Genomic DNA, 7,278 nt, shown 5'->3' with positions numbered 1-7,278 from the left:
GTGCAAATTGAATGCTGACAGGAGGAGAGTTCTGCTTGACTGGAGACACACGATCGACAAACTTTAAACTAGTGATTTCAAATTATGCTGCGCTTTATGCATTTGCCCGCTGTCATATTCATGTCATTTTCATTGCATGCTGTATGTAAAATGAGTATTACCTTGGCTTTAGATTTCTAATGCACACAAACTTCCCAGAATACTGAGAGTGCCCTGTTGGTTACAGTGTTTACTTCCTTTATAATTAGATTTTTATTAAATATTTATTTATTTGTGAAAAATGCTTTGTCTTCTAAAGTATAAGTATGTTTATTTTACACAATTATTTTTAATCCATTTTCAAATTATTTAAAATTTCTTAAATGTAAATGAAAAATAAAATGATATCGGCTTTATATCCCAAAAAACTCATAACGGTCGACCACTAGTCACTATTATGCAGGGAAAACAATGCTTAATTTTGACTAAGAAACCAGAGACAGAGGGCATGACATTCCTGCTAAAGCCAGCTGTAAAGGCATGGATGCTCAGCAGCATATAGTGTCTTCAAAAGAAACCAAATCTCTGTGGTTGACCACTAAGTTATATGGCTGCTGTCCCAGAGAGTTATGAAATACTCATGGAAAGGGTCACACTGAGGATCAAGAGATCAGGGTCATGAACGAGCCGTTTTAGGTAGGCGTGGTTAACTCTTAACTTTTATAAAGAATATCTCTTTGGATTTGAGACTTTAGTCTTTACAACTTTACAGATCTTCTTTATGCACCAAGAGCTTGTAACACTCCAAAGAGAAAGGAAAAAATGAAATCGCATCATATGACCCCTTTAAATAAAATGATAATCCGGTAACACCAGTTGGTTAACATGACTGTGTATCTACATTGGCAAATGTTTTCATTGAACAACAACATTAAACAGGTTTTAATCATTCTAAAGAGCCTCTATTGATCAGATCTGATGACTTGATAACATTTATACACTAACCACAGCCAGTTCAGACATGAATGACAACTGTTTTTTCTGCCTTGTCTCAAATACTCCTAATAAAACAAAAAAGACAGGCTCTACTAAGCCTCTGATATGCTCAGTGGGTATCAGATTCATACCACTGGACAGTGATCACTGCTGTCATCCATCTGTGAGTTTGAGTCATGACACATAAGAGGCCCGAATAACACAGATCCCACTAAGATTGAAAGCTCTGCATGATTCCACACCAACACAACCACTTTAGAGATGAGAAGTAGACTGGAAGGTAGAAAACTGTCTGGGAGTGAACTCTTTCTCTTTTTGTTTATAGCTTTCCTCATCTGGTCTAATGCATTCCAACATGCTGATGTGAACAAGAAATTAAATCACAATTGTCTTGATGTGCAATGATGCCACATCTGCTCATTTTAAGACTGCATGATATATCGGTACCATATTGGTTATTGGCCGTTATTAGAGATTGTTTTAATTGATCTGTATCGGTCGATATTGAATATTTACTTATACATGCTCATTTAGATTGCCTTTGCTATCATCTTTTTAAATAATAATTTAGTATCACTGTTAAATGTAATCTAGCAAACCTTGTTTGCTAGATTACATTTTAAAAAAAAATCTAGAAGATCCTTTTTCATACTGTAAATTCGAATGTTGTGATGCCTAAAATCACTTGTAGAATTCTGATTGATTTGTATTTTTTAGTATTTTTAATATATTTTAATTTGTTTAGACACAATATAACTTACATATGAGGAATGTATTGCTTATTGGACATCATATGAGAATTATTATAGTTTACCCATATCAGTCATAAATTTAATTACGATGCATCCCTAGCTCATCTGCACCAATCAAATCATTTCAATAGGAGTCCTTTGTTTATTTATTATCTAGTATGTAGAAGTATTAGTAGATTTGTAGGAAAAACATATTACAAAGCAAAGAACTGAAAAATAAGTGAGCTGTCTGAAAGAGACACGAGGAGTGGGTAAATTCAACTCAGCTCAGGCATTCAGCTATGAAGAGCTTTGAAGTTGTAATTTCACATCAATATGGACCATCTTCACTGAATATGGTTTATCTTTTCATTGGTACAAGCACATCCTGAGCTATTATTCATGTCTCTCAAAGTCTGAAATCTTCTACAGGATGAAAACTTATTTAATTACATTGTATGATTGAATTATTCAAGCTCATGAATGAGGGCACTAGAAGCATGTTCTGTCTCTGATGTACAAACATCAATGTTATGCTCTGGACTCCATATCACTGCATCAACACTACAAATCTTTTTAAATCAGCGGCCCACCTGTCAGTGATGGTCTCCCCCTTTTGGAGTATAATTATCTGTAAGGTCCTATGTGGCAAGTTTTCCTACTCTGCCTACTTTTCCTCACCTATAAAAAAGAACAGCTGGATTGGTATTTGTTAGGGATGCACCGATTGTTCGCAAACCGAAATTATTCGGCCGAAAATAGCAAAAAACGCTCTTTCGGTGTTTGGCCGAATAAGCGAAAAGACCAAATAACTTGTACCGAACAAAGACGTGACGCGATCAAATAGAGGCGCGCGCTAATGCAGCAAACATGACGGCAGTGTGGAAACATTTAAAGCTGTCTGAGAAAGACGCAAAAATCATTACAAGCACCGACAGCGAGAGACTGTTTAGTACTGCATCGCATGTCTTCGATGAGAAGAGGAAGGGTGGTCGTTGCTGGTTGCTGTATGACGATTAAAATCGCGAAATACCCTTAAACAATTAAATAAACTGCAGAATGTTGTTTTCTAATACACGCAGGAATTGCACGTGTTCAAACAGCGCTGCACGAGCTGCTGCAGGGTTCAAAGTCCAAAGCGCGAAGGAAATCTGCGCTGAAACTGTTACTCGTCAGCTGCTCAGTAAAATTTTTATGAATTTTTACAAGGCATTTGACAATGCGATACGTGCAACAAACGTTTTCCCAAATTCGTAATGAGAATCATTTGTCAACAAAAAGAAGCACTGAGGTCTTCCTGCGGGTTTCTGCCAAAATAAAAGTTGAGAAAAAGCAAGAACTCCATCAACATTAATAAATGTTATTGTAATTTTACTGTTGTTCTGTAAAATAAAATTTAAAAAAAGAAAATAATAACTACAACAGCTCTATTAATACATTTATTGTAACATTTACAGACTAGGATCTATAATATTTTCTAATGTTTTAAAATAAGTCTTTTCTGCTCATCAAGGCTTCATTTATTTGTATGGCAAAAAATACATGCCTGATTCAAGAAGGGTGTCTAAAAAATGGCCAAAATATATTATAATTTTGGCTATTAAATTTATGCAATGGCGAAAAAATTGGCGAAAAAATTTGGGGGGGGGGGGTTCATTTTGTTCGGCTTCGCCAAGAATTTTCATTTCGGTGCATCCCTAGTATTTGTATCTTAGACGTTCATCTAAACACCACCATTTCTGACAAGGCCTCAGAGGCACCGGTTCAAAATTAATAAACTTCCTCTCTAAACAAAGAATAGACACTACTCGTGAGTCGTGATAGATACTGTTGACTGCAAACCCTTATTTTCTTTTCTCCATACTGTAAGTTCAGGCCAGGGCACTGATAAGACAGTAACTCAAGCATAAACTCAACCCTCTACATTGCGAGTAAATCACTCGCAAATGCGACTAAATCTTACTCAATGTCTAACATTAGCCATTGGCTAATACATTCTTAGATTTTACACGCCAGTATGTGTGTGAGAGGCGTTCAACACAGATTTTCACGTTAGGGGTGGGTTTAGGTTAAAAAGTGTATAACTATCTGTATATAAAAACAATAGAAGTCTATGGAATGTCCCCATTTAGATAGCTAAGTAAACGTACGCGCGTGTGTGTGTGTGTGTGTAAAATAGTATATCAGTCTGGCGAGTAAACAAAAACATTTACTAGCCAGTGGCGATTATATTGCCAAGGTGTGCGTAGAGGGTTGAAACTCAACATCTTTAGGCCTAAATCATTTTATTTCATATCCCTGATGGATCAACACCATCTTTCACATTTGCTATAACAGTTTAGCTTCTCTAAAAATTATACAGCAGCTCAGACACAAAGTGAATGTAGTTCAAGTCACCTGAGGATCTACAGGCTTTAAAATGTAGCCGCTTAAATCAAACACCACCTGCTCAGGCAAAGGAATAAACTTCTGTGTCATTTGTTAGGAATTATAGTTATATGCAGTCTCTCCATTACACATCCAAAAAAGCTGGATCACGACTGCAAAAGTAGGGCAGAATATTGGCAACAGAGAGACTGCTAAACAGCGAGCGACTGCAAAAAAGTTTAATGCTTTTTTTCCCTTTAAGAAAACAGCCATCTCAAACTGATTGTTTTATTTTCTTTAGTTCAAGTAAGAATCTATTATGATGAGGCACATCTGTATAAGAGCCCAGCTGCTTTCACTGCCGCTCAAACGCATTAATATATATAATAATCATATACAAGAATGATGGTAAGATATGACATGAATATGGTCATGAATAGTGATGAATCATGATCTGTTGTATGCAGTAAGAAAACAGAACAAGCTAGTATTCCACCTTCAACTGCAACTTCAGCTGGTAACACACGTCAGTTGTGACTCTCTCCTACAGGACATGAACACAGAGGGAAATTAATAGCTTTAGATTAGTAGTGATGACTAATAAATAACCTGGCTCCAATGTGAGGCCAGACTCCCTCACAAAGAGGCTCTACTTTCAGTGGAGTCATGACCACCAGCACCGACAGAGAACACACAGCTTTCAAGGGAGCCCAGCCCACGGCTGTGACATCAGCGACTGTCGGCTTAGTCACCGACAGCACGAGCTTAGCTACGAGGCAGAGGCAGCAGCAACCACCTCCTCAAAGACGTCAGCTCCTCACGAACGCGGGCAGCCATTTTGAATCCAGCCAGTCACCTGGTACAAACTGCATTTTGTGCCAGAGCGACTCAAGCAGAGTTGTACTTTTGACAATATGCGTCACTACTTTGTAAAAGTTGCCTCAGTCTTGGTTCCATGAATAAACCTTTGTAATGAGAGATGTTTCCATACTACGACCCACAAGGTGAGCGCTAAAGGTTGGCAAGTGTATTTGTGCCAGGAGGAGCGAGAATGTTTAGTTATTTTAAAATGCCATAATTACAGAATAAACGTCAATGAAATTGCATCAGAATGCCCTTCAGTGAGCACAATGGGACTTCAAACACATGAGAATAGCTGCTTCTTTATAGTATGTTAACAATATTCTGTTTAGTTCTAAGCCAATTTTTAAAGATCAGTTATCTACTTAGATTAGTAAACAACATAATAAAATATGGTACTAATTGATAATCCTAAATAAATTACTATAAAAAGTCAATAATCAAGAGCAACCAAAGTGATTTTCTCTCATTTAGCCTTATACTGTAAACTAAACCTCAGATTTTACAGTCCATCATAATATGATGGAGCATGTGGTAAGAACACAAACAGAGTATTTTACACTGAGTAATATGAGATTCCAAGGGAGAAGATATATGATTATTTTAAGAAAAACTATTCACATATGATGGTTTAGGAGTCACCACTGAAGTTGCTGCAATATCTAAAGATACAGATGCCTCTCTTTGATTTGAATCAGATTCAGTAAGAGCTTTATTGCCATGTATGACTTTATTTAAACAAGAAAATCCTCTGATCCTACAAAACTGCTAAACCTTTTTTACATTCATCCACTAAAACATATTGGAGGAATATTTTAAAAGTGATTTTCCAGCAACATCAGACTACATAAAAAAGTAGGAAAGACCTGCCAGTCATAAGTAAACGGTCCAGGATTTCTGACAGATGGGAGATTCGGTCTGTACTCTGTACATACCTTGGGAAAGCATTTGGAATGACATGTGACTGGCCACTGAAGCAAATATCACGCGTGGGCCGTTAGTTTGATACACTTGAATCACCTGACGTGTCCTAGAAATATTCGCCGAGATGATTTACGGTGCATTAACTGTATGCTATATTAAGGATTTTGAACAACTCGATCGGTTGTCGATCGGCACTTATTGAGTCGCATATTCAGCTTCAGAAATTAATTTGCACTATATAGGGTGCTGTGAGTCTCTAGTAGTATGGATGCAACAATTTTGGGAACTATCGCAGATGTGAATAGTGCTGCAATGTGGCTCGCGTCTGATGCGTGTGCCATGCAGTATGGTCGTGGAAGGCGTCACCACTGCCTACATCATACTACACCAAGCCGAAATCAAAGTAGTTGCGTGCCATGCTCACTTCATACAAATGCATGAATTAATCATTCTTAGTTCGAAATAGATTCCCGATCGTGGCGTACAACGGAAAAGAGGGGTTTATTGCGGCAAAACAGACTCCAATAAAAATCACTTGGACCGACGTAACGCCATGTCGACATTGGTAGCCATATTTTGCTGCTTATTTCGACATCAGAGAAGTAGACATGTTCTCGCACCCATTGCCTATTAACTTTAACCATTCTATGAAACTTTCCGCAAGCCACACCAAATCACAGCGCTGGAAACGTTAAAACTGAGGTTATCGGGTCAGGTCGATGCGGTTATTCTGGTGCTCACTTTCTACAATATGCCTTGGGCAAACAAAGTTCAGCTGAAATAAACAACTGACATCAGAAGCACTTTACAGCACGTTTCAGGCTACTACTTATTGTGTGCATTCAAACACGCCCGCAACTTTAAGGCTTGTTTGCCAATTTTCCAACCGACACAAATAATTCAGCCATTCTTACCTGCCCACCAACCAACGGAAAACGCTGGGATGTAGGGTTATTGACAGCTAGAGTCCGAAATTGCGTACTTTTCCACGTGTACAGCCCACAGAAGCGTACGATTGTAATGATTCTGCCGAATTCTAAAGACAACAGCCGAAAAAAATTGGCGATCACAGGGGGATCTACGCCAAAACCCACATGATCAACTACGTCAGCAGACGTATTTGCATACGATACAAGACGCCGTTCCATCCTGACTTTGGAAATGAATTCTTAAAAGCAAAAGTTTGAAAATCGCCGATGGCAAGCGCTGGCTTCGAGTGCAAGAGCAGTAGTTCACTTCGCCCTGTGCTTCCTTCTTTGAGATGATTAAACCGCTGTTGTTTTGACGTCCCCTGCGTGAGTTTAGATCACAGGTCATTGAATATTAATCACTCTGGTGAAGGCCAGTGGCTGAACGGTTCTCTCTCGTTGTGTCGTCTCTCCTCCCATCCTCGCCTCTGTCCCCTCTCTCTCGCCCTCCC

At 38.4% G+C, this 7,278-nt stretch overlaps 1 protein-coding gene across 4 annotated transcripts in view; it reads right to left on the bottom strand.

Moving 5' to 3' along the window:
• The window catches only part of LOC107723425 (zinc fingers and homeoboxes protein 2-like), a 21,774-nt gene that overhangs the window by 12,136 nt on the left and 2,360 nt on the right, over positions 1–7,278 (bottom strand). Inside the window, exons 1-2 of one of the 4 annotated variants that reach the window (XM_016532020.1) lie at positions 6,773–7,071; positions 4,570–4,617 (exon numbers count right to left, since the gene is read on the bottom strand). The exons of 1 other annotated variant lie outside the window; for it this stretch is intronic. The gene's annotated coding sequence lies outside the window, so the exon portion shown is untranslated. Of the gene's footprint in view, positions 1–2,299; positions 2,319–4,569; positions 4,618–6,772; positions 7,072–7,278 lie in introns of those variants that run through there. 2 more of the 4 variants (XM_016532018.1, XM_016532021.1) reach the window with 2 other exon arrangements.

This window comes from Sinocyclocheilus rhinocerous, unplaced genomic scaffold (genome assembly GCF_001515625.1).
Source record: "Sinocyclocheilus rhinocerous isolate Xijiao unplaced genomic scaffold, SAMN03320098_v1.1 scaffold241, whole genome shotgun sequence".
Lineage (NCBI taxonomy): Eukaryota > Metazoa > Chordata > Actinopteri > Cypriniformes > Cyprinidae > Sinocyclocheilus > Sinocyclocheilus rhinocerous.
This window is presented reverse-complemented; position numbering and strand designations above follow the sequence as displayed.